We start from the raw sequence: 17,957 nt of genomic DNA, 5'->3' as shown, positions 1-17,957 counted from the left end.
CTAAAATGCCATAAACAGTTAGCACTTATTATACTGGTGTAGGCCCTTTGAGGCATTGTATGCTTATAATACCAAGGCCTAATTTACATTCCAGTCTGGACCTGGACTTAGGTGTCCCTTCAGAATGTACCCATCTCCACCACAAATGCTAATTTTTTGTGCGCTTTTAATTGCGAATCACAAAAATACGAAAGGCGGGCACAGCAGTGCAAAATGTAAGTTTTTAAGGGAAAAACATGTGCAAAACAACCCACAATGTGTCACAAAGCGGCGCAGTCGGAGTTATTCCAGCATCTTGCTTTCTTGAATGCCTGGCACAGACTAATTGACAATTGTCTGATATCTTCTCTTGTCTGACATTGGAATGATTGAGGTCCACCTGTTTTGGTGTGTCAACCTTCACACAGCTTTCTCAATTAAGCCAACCAAACTAAATGTCTAAATGTGGCCATACACGTAACGATCCGCTCGCCAGGCGAGGTTGGGTGGGCAATATCGGGGGAATTTAGGGCACAGTCGGTTCGGGGACCACATCGGCTCGTTGATTCGGTCCCTGAACTGACTGAATCTTTTAACCTGTCAGATCGATATCTGGCCTGAAATTGGCCAGATATCGATCTGGCAGGTTAAAAGATTCAGTCGGTTTGGGGACCGAATCAACGAGCCGATCGGGCAGGCCAGTCGTTGTTGCCCGATAGGGGACCAATATCAGCAGCTACAATCGGCCCGTGTATGGCCACCTTAAGGTTTAAAAAAGACTGGTTCCTCCAAGGTCTTTTAATGATATTCTTATCATTTGTACCTGATCTGGTGCAACTTCAGAAGGTCATTCAGAAGGTGCAGGGAACAGTCTGCACCCCAATCCTCTCCTGCAAGAGCTCTGTTACTGAGTGCTAAGGAGTGCAAATTTAAAAAAGAAATTGTTATGAATGTGAAGTGTAGATAGCTATAATTATTATAAAACCCTGGGGAGTGTTTCTGTCAGCTGTTGCTTGCTTCATGAAAGAAGATTGAAGAGAAAATAGGGATCACTTTATATTTTTTACTTGTGTCACCTAGTAAATACTATGTAGGAAAATTAAATTCCTTAATTGAAATCGTTCTTGCATTTTTTTTTTTTTGCTGTTCTTGGAATTCTTGCATTAGTCAGTCGACCAGTGGGGGGCTATGAATCGCGCTGTGGGGAGTATTTATTGTGTTGACATTTTGTTTATTTTACCATTTTTTAGTGCTTAAAAAATAGAATATTCTTTGAAGGAATAAGGTTTCATTACACAGTTTTTATTGGTGATATAGAAGAAACACTTTGACAGTGCAGCGTAAAATAAAGACATAATGCTTGGGAAATGTATTCAGCTATTATGTGGAAAGGTCCTACCTCATACCATGATGTGGGTTTTTCAAAGGGCTCGCAGCCTATATCATATCAAACTGAACATTAAGATGCTAGAAACAAGTAATGCAATTAGAGGATTTGCTGACTTAGCTGGAATCAAAAAGAATCAAATGTGAATATGAATATTTGTGGGAAAATCAATGCAGAATGTGCTGTATGTATTAAAGGCCGGAAGGAAGGATTTTCATGGCTTTAAGTTCATCTTGTACTCTCATAGCTCTTATTTCTGTGTTTCTAAACTAGGGCTTATATCTGGCCTTGTTCTTTATAGCACTGATGCATGCATTTACTCTTACTGGATATATATTTTGCTTTTGTCTTAGAATATGGTTAAACTATGTAATTATTTTCAAAAATTAATTATCAATTAAAAAAAGGACCAGAAAAGAATCAATTCCTGTGAATCCTTGACAACATGGAAAAAACACAAATTCACATTACTATAACACCACATTAATATAAGGGATGAGTCCAGCACCTTCCATTTTATTTTACAGAAGAAAAAGGGATATACTGGGTGTATGGTGTCAAAAATCTGAAAATCTCTAAATATACTTCAATATGATCTCGACAAGTTTTAGCTCGCGAAATGTCAGATTTGGATTTTTAGTCATTTTGTTGCATAGTAAATCTGAAAAAGTGATGACTTTTTTCTGCAAATTTTAGCTCTAAAAAATCAGAATCAGGAAAGAAACCATTATCAAAGGGCTCGTATTTAATGACTTGGGAATTACTTTGTCATCACCGGGTACTGTTTATTCATGTGTGGTCAAACACATCTTCCCTTTGTTGCCACAGTCTGACATATTATCAGAGCCCTCCTTGACAGCACCTAGTAAATGACAATATACAGTATAGTCCCACAACAATGGAACATTAATTGTAAATAAGGGAAGGGTGGTTTGATCCTCTTGCTGCTTGTGCCTACACAAATACTTCTGTTTTATATATAGAACAGAAGCATAAAAGAATAGACTAACATTCCAAATTACAGTCATATGTAAGCAAGTACACTACTTGGCAATTTTTAACTTGTGTGATTTCAACCATACTGATAAATTAGGTGACATAGCATAACAGATATGCAAAAAAAACAGAATCACTTGTGTCAGATTTGCTCTTTATAGCATCACTAAGATTAGTTTGAAAGTGCTTTGTAAAAGCAGGTTAAAGGAGAAGGAAAGGTAAAAACTAAGTAAGCTTTATCAGAAAGGTCTATGTAAATACAGCCATAAGCACTCACAGAAATGCTGCACTGACTTCTCTGTGAAAAGATTTCTTGTGTCTGTAATTCATGTGCCACAGACACACAGCTCTCTGCTCTCTCCCCTCTCCTGCTCTCCCCTCACTCAAGAATTTGAAGAACTCACTCCCCCTCCCTTAGCAATGTGGATCTGAGCCAATCAGCAGGAAGCTGACTCATAGGGCTTCCTTCATGAAAACACGAATTAGAATCCTGAATGGGACAAATTCGGATTGGATTCGATAAGGAAAGCCATGATAATGAAGCTTGAATGAATCCCAAACTTTGGTACTCATACAATTTTGTTGCACAAATTTTTTTGTCCAATGGGACTCTGTCCTACAAAACAATTCTAAAAACTTGGTAAGGTGTAAGACAAGGAAAACATACAAATAAAGTGAAATAAAACAAATTACTCATGTTTTGGTATCACACCCCTGACAGGTTTGTAGGGTGCAAAACATCCTGCTTTACATTTTCTGGGACTGCCCAGTTATTCAGCTCAATTTTAGTAGCTACAGTTTGATCACACAAGCTTTGATCAGGGCTACAAGCTTTGCAATAGCTATTATACGGAGTCCAGAATATCTTTTCTGCAGAACAAGACAGCTCAATGTCTAGTCCATTTGGGGATTATGAGCATACTCTGCTCCCTGAACTATGCCTTTAACTGACCCCCCCATTGCACAATATAATACCCTAAGAATTTCATGAATAAACACTCTCTTTTAATTTAACGTAATTGAGCTTACCTATCATTGTTAGAACAACCCATGATTGTAGTATCACTGTTCTTTCTTTCTTTCTTACTCTCTTTTCTTTATCTGTAATCTTAAATATCTTAATAAACATTATGTTACAAAAAAGGAAATACAGATAATTAAAGAGGTCTCTAAGAATAGGGGAGTGAAATAAAAAATTGATATGAGATAATGTTGCAGATATAAGAAATGTTTACTCAAGGCTGTTTGTGAAAGAGAGGACAAACCAAATACTGGAACCAAGGGTATACATACAGAAGAAAATTGTATATCTGTCAATTTGTTGTTGAATAAATGATGACAATGTCATTTTTTTTCTTTTTTTGTTCAATAAGTATTTGAATGAAGATCAAATTTTGACATGTTCATGTATTTTAAAAAAGAAAAAGACTTGGGTGTACCTGCTTTTTCCCATAGAGCCAGATGCAGTTCAATGAGAAAAACTTATCTCACTGTTAATCACATGAAAAGGGCCAGAATTAATTCCATGAGTAAAGGTTATTTTATGGTTTATCACATGAAAACTTATGAGATTCAATTTGAGAAAAAAAAACTTTCTCCTTATTCAGGTCCAGATTTTTCTCATAGACTTCCACTGAGTTTTTATATGGTAAACAGTGAGATACGCTTTCTCGTTACCTATGGATTTTACTGTATATAAGAACAATATTTGTCCAGCTCATTAGATCCTGCGGTAATTGTAATGATGTTAATGTAGGCATGTAAGAGTGTACAGCAGCAATAATGAAATAGACATTATTCTGTTTGTAATAACAGGACTGCCTATTGGTGAAACATGCAAAAGGAAAACCCTTCAATAACTTCCAGTTCAAAGCATGTAAAATATAGGACACACCAAACTGTGCTGGGCATTGTTCCCTATTCTACAAATTTGGCAAACAGCATAGCAGCACATAATGGACGAGATTCAATTCAATGAGAAAACCGTATTTAATGGTTTATCACATGAAAACTCGTGAAAAAAATGTCCTCCTAATTTAGGTACAATTTGTCCAATAGGCTTCAATAGAACTTTCATGTAATATGCGATGAGATACGTTTTTGCATCTGGTTTTATGGGAATATCTGAAATTTAATTAGGTGACTTTTTCTCATCAAATTAAATCTGGCCCTATGTAAGTATAGATAAATGGAAGAAGGTGCAAGTATTTTATTAAACGGTACAGTTCTCTGTAGGTATTTATGTGTAGAGAATATGAGGCTTTTTTATGGTAACATACTTGCTGACTGGGACATGTTCCCCCCTATAACTGTAAGTGTTTTATTGGATGGGTTGTAGTCTTCTGATCAAGAGACGCTGTTTTATCAAGGCACTTGTTATGTAGATAGCTTGCTAAGTGATGCCTAAACTATTGTAACATCCATCCTAATGAAGAAATCTGCCTTAAATTCTAAATTTATGGCTTTCTCTTTCATATATGCTTAACCTTGTATTTATTATCAACATGCTAATTAAAGGAAAGCTGCCCCAAAGGGTTAATAGCTACACTGTTGAATTACAGAATCATTACAGAAACAATAACTACAGCTGAACATGTTCGAAGATGTTCGTGACTACATTCCCTGCAGTCTCCATTTCTCAGGAAACTTTTTTTTTAATGTAGACTTATGTATTGCAATTTAGTAAGGGTGATATATCATGGATATATGGCAGGGGAATAAACAAAGACTTTAAACTGTATGCGCACATCTGCTGATTTGAAGAGAACAGTTTAAAATACCCTTTGGACCTATTTCTCAAAGATACTGTAATCATTCACTTGGCTAAAATGAAATAATTCTTCATTTTCCTGTTATATTATATTATCTTTTGCTGCTGGACCAGAAGCTGCACACAATTCCCAAGTCTATGCTTGGCTCATGGAGTAAATGCAAGGGATGGTTGAAATGAATTAATATCTCAATTATTCATCTACTTACAAGCAATTCTATATAAGGAAGAGCCATTGTGCTGGACTTTCCCCTCGAAGTATTTTCCATGGCATGTGATGTGCTATTAAATGTGTGATTTGCAAATTGAACTGCAGCCAATTCTACAAAGGTCTCCTGCTTACCTTATGGTAGAGCACAGATAAAGAGGAACAGTTCTATTCTGTCACTCTGTTCATTGCGTTTAACATTTTGTTTTGTATACGTGTTGGCACTGGATGATAGGAGCGTATTTTTACCTTTCTCCTATTCATCCTTTTTGCCCTGTTTTACTTGTGCAGTTAGGTCCCTTGCATTAAAATACAATTGTACATGAAGGCAGCAGGTATTCCAAGCTTGGGCTACTTCTGTTTCCAAAATAAAATAAAATATTCAAAGTTACTGAACAGAAGGTTCCCTTTGGTAATTCAAAAAAATACCCTCTTCTAAAACCTTAAATGATAGATTTATCTTATTTAACTCGCTATATGGCAAAATGTATTTGAACACCTGCCTGTCCACCATCTAATAGTGAAACAAAGGGTACTACTTCTAACTTTATGTAACTTGGACCTTCCTTTGCTACTAAATGTTGGGTATGATTTCCTTCCATTTAGCTACAAGTACTGTACATTAGTAAAGTAGAGAGATCAGGCCTAGGTTTTAGTTGAAGCTACAATTCATCATCAGACTGGCTTGCCTGAACACTGGGAAATATCCTGGCCAGCATCAGTCCCAGTCTAGGAAAAGAAATCCGCAACTTAAGGTGGCATTGAGGATGTTCGTTTTAGGACTGAGTTAATGTTAGGATCAATTAGAGCAATTAGATACTTTTCTGCAGCCTGTTACAGAACATTGTAGGAAGAGACTGGATATTAGGCCCAAAAAAAGGCAGAGAGCAGAACCGATGCCCATATGTTGAGTTTTTTGTTAATTGCATAAGAGAAGTTTAACATACATGGGCAGGATAAAGGGATTAGTCTAGTAGGTCAGGCTAGAGAACGATAATAAAATATTAAGCTTGTAGTAAATCATGTCACTAACTATAAACACAGTTTGTTAGAAGAATACTAGAATTAACTATAGACAACTATTTTATTTGCAGTAGTTCCCTTTTAAATAGGAGCTCCTCTAGGATCAATAAAAAGTCTGATCCTATAATAAAATGACAACCTTATAACCTTTAGTCTTAATTTTATATTGTTCTATAACATTATTTCATATTATTCTGTGAGAAAATAGTCTTTGTTGAGGTGGGCACAGTCCTTTCTCGAGAATGCAAATAAAAACAAAACGTTAATCAAGTGTATCCAATTTGCCATGTTCTTAAAACAAAGGTCAAGCGACTTAGAGAAAACAAATATGTTGTTGTTTCTTCTCCTTTAAGCTGGATTGTGATTTCTAGCTAGACACGTCTTTAAGGTCAGCCGTGGGAAAGGAAGATAGATGAGGGATGGGAATGCTGCTGAGAACCTTTGACAGCCGATGTTTGCAGATGTTTTCAGCTTCATCCATCACACTTTGTGAGCAGATCAGGCAGATAGTACTTTATAAATAACACAGTACCTAGAATGACAGGGACCCAAAAGTAAGAGGATGCTTATTCCGACAGTGCCCCATGCCAAGTATGGGATGTGCATGACTCTTTCTGTGTACTCCTACTCTCTGTTCCATAATGTCACGTCTCTCATTACAGAGCACAAGGTTAGCTCAAATGTATTATATTTTATATTTAATGTAGTAAATCTTCCTTGTTATAATAATATCCCGTTTGCAAGACCAAAACTACACTGCATGGTGGCCTTGCCAGTGCTTTGTTAGGGGGAAGAATGACTTTCTCCTGCTCTAAACCCACCCCCTTTTAATACAAGACGATATCTTGCTGGCACTTTTTGCTGCTAACTGGCACTGTGTCAGGCTCCTTTGGCACTATGGACACTGTGATATCACTTGCACCATGACACAAGGTGTGGGTTGTGATGCTGCATATGCTGTCTAATGGCTCTACTTTTGTTAACACAAATCAGATGCAAAGAATGACATTTTAGCTCATTCTACAGGCAGTTTGATGCTCGGACCTAATCTTGGCTCTGCTCATGTGATTTCCTGTAATTTACCTCACACTTGACTTGATTATTCACCTCAGATTGGCTTTGACCCTCCTTTGGTTTTGACCTCTATGTCTCACCCAAGGAAGAGGGAACCTGCTGGAAAAGCTTGAGGACTAAAGGACTATCTCAGCTTGAATCAGTTTGAATTCTGACTTTGCTGATTTCTGCCAGTCCTGACCCCTGTTCTGTCTGACCTTCTAATTTCACCATTGTGGTGATTGGTGGTGATTAACTGTTGTTTCCAGCTTTTATAATTTGCTTTAGCAGCTACCGCTCTGTCAACTGTCTGAGGAAGTATTGTGTGGAGTACTGTAAGAGCGCCATTTTGTTCGTTTACATAGTTCAGTGTCATCCACAGACATCGATATGTTGCTTTATGTCATTCAAAGATTAAATATATTTATGGACACCAAGATCTTATAAGGAGGTTAGTCCCCGTTCATTGAGGTTCTTGCAAATATTTGGGATCAGCTAGGACTAATAGAGCCAGGATAGGGATCCTAGTTCTAATACTACTGGCTAACCCCCTAAGAACTGCAATAAATGGGGACTGCCCTCCTAATAAAATCTCAGTGATACCCCCTCCAAAATCGAGGGGGCGAATTTTTTCACCAGGCATGAATTCGGAGCGATATTCTGCATTTCGGCATTGGCGAATGTTTTTGTGAAATTGGCAAAAAGAATTTAAAATGTGTAGAGTGAGGAAAAAGTCACGGTCGTGTTAAAAAATGTTGCAAGTCACGTGAAAAAAGTCACGTAAACAAAGCGTGCACGTCATAAAAAGTAATGTAGTAGCTGCGTTTCACAGATTTTTTGCTGGTTTTCAGCAATTTCGCTCATTTTTCTGTGAAACGGGATATATTCGCTAATCATTAATTCTCATAACTAGGATTCCATGTCCAAATATTTGCTTTTAAGTGATGTCTATGAAGATTCTCATTCATCCAGGTCATGATATACAGTATCTAGTAGAATTAAGTCTAAAACAACTGGACTTTTCTGAGTTTTTCTTGAAAACGTTTCACCACTCATCCGAGTGGCTTCTTCAGTTCAAATGACTGGTAGGGATACATTGGATACTAGAAGAAATTCTGCTCAGAAATTGAGACTATGGGGCACATTTACTAATCCATGAACGTCCGAAAAGCGTCCGAATGCGTTTTTTTCGTAATGATCAGTATTTTGCGATTTTTTTTCGTAAATTGTGGCGACTTTTTCATAGCCATTACGACTTGCTTGTAAATTGTCGCAACTTTTTTGTAGCCATTACGACTTGCGCGAATTGTTGCGACTTTTCCGTAGCCGTCGCGCCGAGTACGAAAGTTTCGGATTCATTCAAGCTTCAGTATCGTGACTTTCCTTGGGCCAGGTTGGAGCTGCAGAGTGCCATTGAGTCCTATGGGAGGCTTCCAAAATCATGCAAAGTCGGAAAGGTTTGCCCGCTGTTTACGAGCGCTCAATACGAAAAAGTCGCGAGAATATATAAGCAAACCGTAACGGCTACGAAAAAGTTGCGACAATTCGTGCAAGTCATAACGGCTACGAATAAGTTGCGACAATTTATGAAAAAGTCGTAACAGCGACGAAAAAATCGCAAAAAATATGAAAAAATCGCAAAATGTTCGTTTCCAATCTGAATTTTTCCCATTCAGATTCGGATTTGTGGATTAGTAAATGTGCCCCTAAATGTACAATACATATATAAAACTGCATGTTATTTTGTTATATATATTATATATTATTTTGCATATAATTTTTACATCAGCTTGTGATGACTGTAGACAGATTGCATAGAAATTTAACACCAAACATGCTAACATTATTGTTCTCTTCCCTACCAAATAATTGTTAGCTAAAGCCTTGTGTGCGTTGCAACCAAATTATTTTTCAATTGTGCATGCCTTATTTCTTGATGCATATTTACATTAGCAACTGTATATGTTTAAAACATACTCCTCTGTCTTGTTTATCATCTTTTCTCTAGTTGAATATACTTTATAAAGAACAATTAACCTTTTTACTAAATTTGAGACCAAGTACAGAGCATTGCATAAAACACTCACAATATCACTCCATTTGGGTTCTTGCTCCATAGCTACCCATTGCTGGTTTGTCAGGGTGAGATAGTTGAACCCATCACTTAACCTGTGAGGCCATTTAATATCACAAAATGGAAAACAAATTTCCTAGAATGAAGAAGCAACTATAAAATGTTAATGCAAATTGGAACCTTACTCAAAAATAAAAAATGCACATATAAAGTGTGTTTTTTAAAGATAAGCTAAATATTTTTTCCACAACACACCTGACAATGAATTTAATGCTGCAGAAGGTATTTTTGCATGAGCTTTCTATCTGTCTCTGCATAATGATCTCACCCTGCACATAATAAGTATCAATTTACTACACAGAAGATAATATCAGGTGAGCAGCAAGTCGATCATTAATATCATTAGTCCTTCCAGCCTCTGCAAATGTCAGTATTTTAACAGCATTAGACATCATTTATTCCTTGGAAAACAGATCAAAGCAATCTCAGTGAAACAGCCTAACTATGATGCATCTGGATATATTCATGGAAACGGATTGCCTTAAGAGAACAAAAGCTTGTATCGCTGCAGAAATCCAGATTAGTAATGTACGCTACAAGTAGTTTTCAAAGCATTAATCTACCTATCCATTTTCTGGAAAACTGACCCCCTCAAAGGAATTGTCTATTGAAAAATCTAATATAATTTGTACTTAGACAATGGCATCTTGTTCTAAATGGTCCCCCAAGCATATTTTCACTTTGCTTTTTCTCTCTGTCACTCAAATGTTTTCCCTAGCTAATTTTCAGGACTGAAATGTCAAATGGAATCTTGCTTATTGTATTCATTATAGAACATTTAAGTGTGTTATGTTTATGATAATGACTTGTTATAATTATTCAATGTGTGTGAACAGCAGTATTTAGACTGGAAAACAAATTATACTCACTACATTTATTTAAAGGGGATGTTAACCTTCAGACAATATTCGGAATTTGAACAGCCCCTGTCAGCAAAAAACATTTTGGTAAATCATCTTTCTTATTTAAAAAGTTTAGTTTTACAGTGTACAGACCAGGATCAGTGCTGCCAAAACTTACCCATCTGCTCTCGGCTCTCTCTGTAGGTAATTTTCCAAACAATTCATTTTTTGCTAGGCATGAATTCGCAGCGATTTGCCGTGTTTTGCCATTGGCAGATTTGTTCGCAAAACAGGGGCAAAAATTTGCAGTAAAAAAATTTGATGCCTGTCAAAGAATTTTGCAGGTGTAATTTCTGCCATTTCGCCAAAGTTTGTTGCCAGTTTGCAAACCTTTTCGGCAAAGTGAAATGGGACAGATTCCCTCATCAATACAAACCAGGACTTGGCAGGGTGCCAAATAGGAAAGTCCACACTGAACTTGTTCTGTGTATGCCCAGTAATGCTCAACATGTAAAGGGTTATGTTTTCAATTTAGAAAGTCTGGTTGGAATCCACATTTGAGGGAAACGCTTCCCAGTAGGGGGTAATTCACAAATACCCCCTAAAGACACAACCAGGGACTGTGGAAGGTGACAACTTCATTAAGCTCATTCTGGAGGTCTCAACTTACGTTGGGGGATGGGCTCAGGATTTCTAAACTCTTACCTCAGAGGACACAAAAGATAACTCGGTAACGTATTTAGGGTTTCTCTGTGCTTTTTATTCCCTTTTTATTTTATTTACTGTTTTGTATGTGTGTGTCTCTTTTTGTAACATATTTTTAAAATGCACTGTTTACCCTTGTAATATTAAATATAAAATTTCTGTCCTTTGGCGATCCCCACGTACTTTGTATGACTGCTCAGGCCTAAATGCTGTAACTGCTGGGCTGTGTGTGTGTTGAGTGGGGGGGGGGGCAGTTCTGTGTAACTACTAATTAACTAGTGGACTGTCAGTAGGAAAGTGTGTTTGTAAATTAACCTTGGCTGCTGGTATGTTTGTGGAAGTAGTAGAACTATCCCTCACTACAGTAAGAAAGCTTGTGTGATATATTTGTGTATTAGGTTTCTATCGCCTGCTAATGATAGAAGGTGGCAGTGAATAGTTATTTGGGGTGGTGGTGTGTTGGAGGTGCTGGATGTTAGTCTAACCTGTGTGCAAGGTGACTGAGTGTAACCCCTTAGTTCCCCGTCCCAGTGTCAGAAGCGTCTGGGAGTGGCGTGTTCTTGACACAAGAGATCGACTGAACTGCGCTCACTCATATCAATATAAGTAGGACTTTTTGTAAGCAACTAAAATACCGTTCCCTTCCCAAAAAAGAGGATTGTCTTTTCCATATATTGCATTATATTCAAGCTGGCCAAAATCACCCTAAATCCACTCCAGCCTTCAGGTTTGGCCAGTACTTGCTTTGGGCATCCAAGGGAGAAAGTTCACAGTTTGTAAACTGCACATTATTATTATTAGATTAAAAAGTATTTTTATATTTAAAAAAAATGAGTCATCTTCTATTTGGAATTAGCAGCTGTCCTCCCTTATTCTTTGGGGCAATTATGAATTTGGTCCTTTTACAGTACTCAATAAGAAGTATTTTAAATATTTGCTTGAAAAAAGAACATCATGGTTAATAGGCTTCAAACCATATTTTGCTTGAATGTGAATTCATCTAAATGGAATATACGCAATAACGCTAAATAATATCTTGGACACTATTGCTGACTGTAGACAACATAAGGATATAGATTGGTATCATCATTTCAGAAATAATTTAGAATGGCTGTGGAGGCATCTTGCTGCTAATCCATTTTAAATGAAATATCCTATTGATTTCTGTCAGAAACATGAAGACTTATCCACAGATCTTAGTTTGGTAGATTTCAAGACCTTTGTCAGTTATGCTATGGCACAGACCACTAAACAGTCCACCGAGCTTCATAAATTATATTGCAGGCTTCTGAGCACTAATAGGATTAATGGAAAATATATTATCCTGAATAAAAATTGCAGCAAGGAAGGTGAAAACAGATTTAACAAAAGCTCATTTGAACACACAGGGAATTTGATAACACAGGCTTGAGAGCTAATATACAACATCTCCATACCTTGCTAGGCTACTATTCGTTTAACAATTTGGCAGACTAAGGATGCATTTATTAATAATTTAAAAGTTATGCTCAAGATATTAAAGATACACATGTATACTGTATATGCAATATGGGCACCAGAGGACATATTTAGTGGGTTGTTGTTTGAAATAAATGACATATTTATTAAGCTCCATGATAGTCCTTACACAGGAATTAACACAATGCTTTGCAATGACAGAGATCATCCATTTCTAATAGCTAATCTGTGCCTTCATGACAGCGTATCTTTATTTTATTCCAGACCAATGCTGTAATTTATGCCACCTCAGACCTTTGTAACCCACAGAAATCAATCAAACAAATGTAGGTGGCATAAAAGCAATGTCAGAAGTGACATGATTTTTTAATATGACACAGACTGCGAGATTCTGACACTATTTGCCCTCAATCTTTATTTTTTTTTCATTTTTTATGGTTTTTAAAGGAGAAGGAAAGGTAAAAACAAAGAAAGCTGTATCAGAAAGGTCTGTGTAAATACAGCCATAAGCACTCACAGAATTGCTGTTCTGAGTCCTCAGTGAAAAGAAACACCACATTTTTTTCCTTTTATACTCTATACATGATCCTTCAGAGCACGGCACAAGTCTGCTCAGTTTGCTCTTCTCTCCCCCTCCCCTCCCTGCTGTGTAATCTGAGCTGAAAAAGTGATTAAATTAAATTAAACATTAGATTAGATTAAATTAAACATTAATACCCACTAAAAAGTTACTAAAGATGGCCATAGATTAAGGTGGGAGATATAGGGTTGACTGGATTACAACAAAGGAAATATGTGCCGTTGGAGCAACGACCACATCAATGAGCCAATGTGATTCTTGATCTAATGGAAAAATCAAATCAAGAACTGTACAATTTTCAGCCAGATGTTGGCGGGGTAGGCCTGTCAGAGGGCACCATACACAGGCTGAAAGTCCAAATTGGCAGCTTAAAACTGCCTGTGTATGACCACCTTTAGAATAGGACATGCTATAGTATACTAAAAGCTAATTTAAATGTGAACTATGTCTTTAAGGTGTAATTTTATATTTGGTTACATAAAGCATTAAATTTACTATTTAACATCCTTTGGCCTAAATCCTAAAAAGTTAAAATGCTCTTAACTTTATCTTTTCTTTTTCCGTAATCAGAGAACATACAAGTCTGCTCCAGATCCCATCATTAAAGATCTTGTTTATTTTCCTTCCTTTCTGGCATAAAGACTTCCAAATATGCAGAAACAATACACATATTAGTAGGACCACATAGTTATTTTAGTCTATATTGTATTAGACAGATACAGACTGAAAATGTAATTTTCCATGAGGCATTTATTTATAAAAAGTTACCAAAGTGCTCCTGATATATCTTTTTTACTTTTGTTTCCTTGTTTTTATTAACTGACTGGGCAAAATAATAATAAACAGGGTAGAAAAAAGAAACTGACACACAGTTCATGGGAATTTATTGGGTTTCGCACAGAGAGAGTTTCTGGATTTGTTAAGGAAAACACTTTATCTAAGGGGGCAGGTTTTCTGGTAAGGAGGGCTATATAGGTCTTTCAACAACTAATCACACCCTAATCACACCCCATTCAATATTCAGGAAAATGCCTCAACCACCAATAAATCCATTTTAGTTTAACCCCATCTTCAATGTGAGCTTTGCATTATAAGTAATCTAAATACCAAATAATTGATACAGCTGACTCTGAAGCACTACTGCGCCATTGTTCCCAAGTAGGAGAGCAATTTAAAAACAACTGCAAATATTTTATACGTAATACAGAGATTATACCCTTATGGAAGCTATATGAAAAATAGAGTTAGTGCCCCAAAGATAATTGGACATACATACATCTTAAGAGCTTTCTAAATAAGCAGCAACAAGATAATCAAAGGAAATACCACAGTAATTGTTGACTTACATACATCAACCCTATAGTAAAAAAAGGTAGACTTTTATACTTTCTATACTTTTTTGTTTTTAATAAGCTAATTTCAGAGGCTAAAGAAAAATGGTATACAATGGTCTAATAAAATTAGGTAATTTATTGCACAAGGAAATATGACAAGATCGTGCAAAGAAACAACTCTATTCACCAATTGTAAAGATCAAGAATCAATAAAAAGACAATACAGAGATAGTTTATAGATTATTTAGAATGCATTCAAGCTCAACAATAAAAATGTTGGTGGTGTAACTTTAGGCCTTGAGCACTCAAGATGATTGAAAAGGTTCATCTACCACCTATACTAATACTTTCATACAATCAACTACAACATACAATGACCACTGATAGTTTAAAACCTTACTACATGCAATGAGAATACAAATACTTAAATTATTGGAGTTTTCAGTCCCCCACAGATAGATAATTGGATTAAGACAATGGATGAGATAAGGCAGATCGAATATATAAACACAGTGGGAAATTGCAAAGTGAATAAGCAGCAGAAAAAAATGGAGCCCGTGGTCCATATTAAATAAAGGGAGAAATTTATACTGAGTGCTCCAGAAACATGTTTAATGAGAAATAGAATGTATAAACCAAGAAACGATATTAGATTATATCTCTTTATTAACCACACCAACTAAAGTATAGTAATAATGTGCAACAAAAAAAAATATAATGTAAATGTAATGTATAATGTAAATATTTACATTCAATTTTATGTTTAGTTGCACATAACTACTATGCTAGGATACTCAGGACCTACTTTTCACTTATATTTTGTGTATTTAGATGCCATGCAGGCCATACAGGCCCAAAGTTGTAGTTCACCTTTAGTGTAGTCCCACTCCTTTAGTTTGTTTTTTTGTGTCTTCATTATGCAATTTGTGTTAATTCAAACTGAAATAGAGAATATGTGTCCACTCCAGCCCAAAAATAAAATACAATATATACACCAATAGTCATAAACTTTCAAAATAAGACATTACATGGTTCATTCTTTACAATATTTTTTTTTTTTTGCATTACATCATTTGCAATACTTTTTTGCCTTATTTTTAAAAATTATAATTTAAAGATTATACTCATGCTCATTAACTCTTCTTACAGTGCAAATAAACACTACACATTTCAGTGAATTTACTGTAAGAGTCTTCCTGTGACCCAACAGACCACAACTAATGGCTTTAAGTTGAAATTCCCAGGGACTAATTGAAAGCTAAAGAGTATAATAAATTATATGTCTAGCAAATTGATGGGTAAGCCAGCCAGTAATAGCTTTTACTTTCCCAAACCATAGTTACAGAGTTAAACTGGCTGCATATGTTTACAGGGCTGAGGTTAATTGGAGTTTTTACTCTCTTTGTTTAAATTGATGCCTTGAGGACCATTCAGTAGAACTACAAGAGGCAGCAGTTTCATGCACTTCACTTAACAGTAAGTATATTTGAAACAAGAGACTTAAGGGGCTTTCTATTTATAAAGGACTACCAAATGCTTCATTACTGAAGACATATATAGCCATACATAATATATATAACTCCCCCAGTGCTTTACAAAGTAAGGGGAGGGAAGTAAGGATTCATTATTTTTATGTTGGGATCAAGTACAATGTTCTATTTTGTTACTACAGAGGAAATCATTTTTAAAATTTAGAATTGTTTGATTGAAATGGAGTTTATGAGAGATGGCCTTTCTGTAACTTAGAACTTTCTGGATAATGGATTTCTGGAAAGTGGATCAATCAATACCTGTAGTAATCAAGGGATCTATGCAGACAGTGTCGGACTGGCAGTGTCATACTTTTTTCTCTAAATGAACCCTTAAGAATTTAGGGTTCAGAGCCAGTTACCTGACTCACAAACCTTTTCAGAGGTTGAGGTAATTTACAATTAAAAAAAAACCCTTTAATTTACTAGCTCAGACAGGGGCGCTGGTGGCCAAATGGGTGCCCCAAGCAGAAATTTACTTTTGTGCCCCCTCCCCCAAGTATTACGGAAGTAAAAATAAAATAAAAAAAAACACCTACTATAGGGGCCCCACACACAGTGCCCCCATAGACAATGCCCCCAATATCCTCCATAGACAATGCCCCCATAGTAAGTGCCCCCAATATCCCCCATAGACAATGCCCCCATAGTAAGTGCCCCCAATATCCCCCATAGACAATGCCCCCATAGTAAGTGCCCCCAATATCCCCCATAGACAATGCCCCCATAGTAAGTGCCCCCAATATCCCCCATAGACAATGTCCCCATAGTAAGTGCCCCCAATTGCCCCCATAGATTTATTGAACTATCCGGGACAGCGGGTGCACTATAAAAACCGGTGGGACAGTGTTGGGGGGTATGTTGGACATACATTTTTCAAAATAATTATTATATTATGTACTGTTGCCCAGCACTGGTAAAAGTTGTGTGTTTGCTTCATAAAGACTGCTATAGTTTATAGTAGTTACATAGCAGATATCAGATACGTTACATAGATTCCCATTGTATTCTACAGAGTTTATCTGTTATCAGCTTATGTAACCTGTGCCTTTTCACCTATTTTCCAGCGTGAATGGCTGCCCCCATGGCTACACAGCAGGGTATTTATATAAACTATAGTAGTATTTCTGAAGCACACACACCAGTTGCACCAGTGCAGGGCAGCAGTACATTATAGTTAAATTACTTTAAAACATTTTTATTTTTTAGTGTAACTGTTCCTTTAACAATCCTATGTGGAGTCATTTTTATTTATTGACCCAAAACTTTCTCCTCCATAATTCATTAAATAGAAATGTTGCTGTCTAGTGAATAAAATGAATTCTGTCATAAACCGCAAAAAGCAAGGAAAAGTTACGTTACAAAGGAATCTATTCTAATAACTGAAATTGATCTTTAAGTTTTAGTAAATGAAAAGGGAAGATATATTAAGGAGATATAGAGCAGCTTCAAAACTTGCTTTAAAATATACAGTACATATACTCAGGTAAGTAACAATATTCTTGAAAGAAATAATAGGAAGAAACTGTGAAATGTAGCACAGCACAACACTGTATTGTGGAGCAGATACCAATGTGAAAAAATATAACATGTTTTTACAGACTATAAGAAAAGTCTTCTATAATATTCAATTATAGTAATGCTTGTTGACAACTGGTCTATGACACAGACTGATGGGCAGTGAATGACAGTATTGTGCAAGAACTGGGTTTGAGAGTAGATCAAGAAAGCTCCACAACTTCACTCTGAATAAATGCATTGGGAACCAAGTGCTAACTTTTACTTTTACTTCAGAATATTAATGTTCTATAGTATTATTATTATTTGCAATTTGGACAAGTAGTTTATTTGTGGTTTGCCAACTAATAAGGAGGGAACATCCATTGTAGGGAGAGCATTCTATGCTGTTCTATTTTAATGAAATCTGTTCTGTTAAATACATTGCATGACAGTTTTGCA

Source organism: Xenopus tropicalis, chromosome 1, assembly GCF_000004195.4.
Source record: "Xenopus tropicalis strain Nigerian chromosome 1, UCB_Xtro_10.0, whole genome shotgun sequence".
Lineage (NCBI taxonomy): Eukaryota > Metazoa > Chordata > Amphibia > Anura > Pipidae > Xenopus > Xenopus tropicalis.
The sequence above is the reverse complement of the archived record's forward strand: the minus strand, read 5'-3'. Positions refer to the sequence as shown.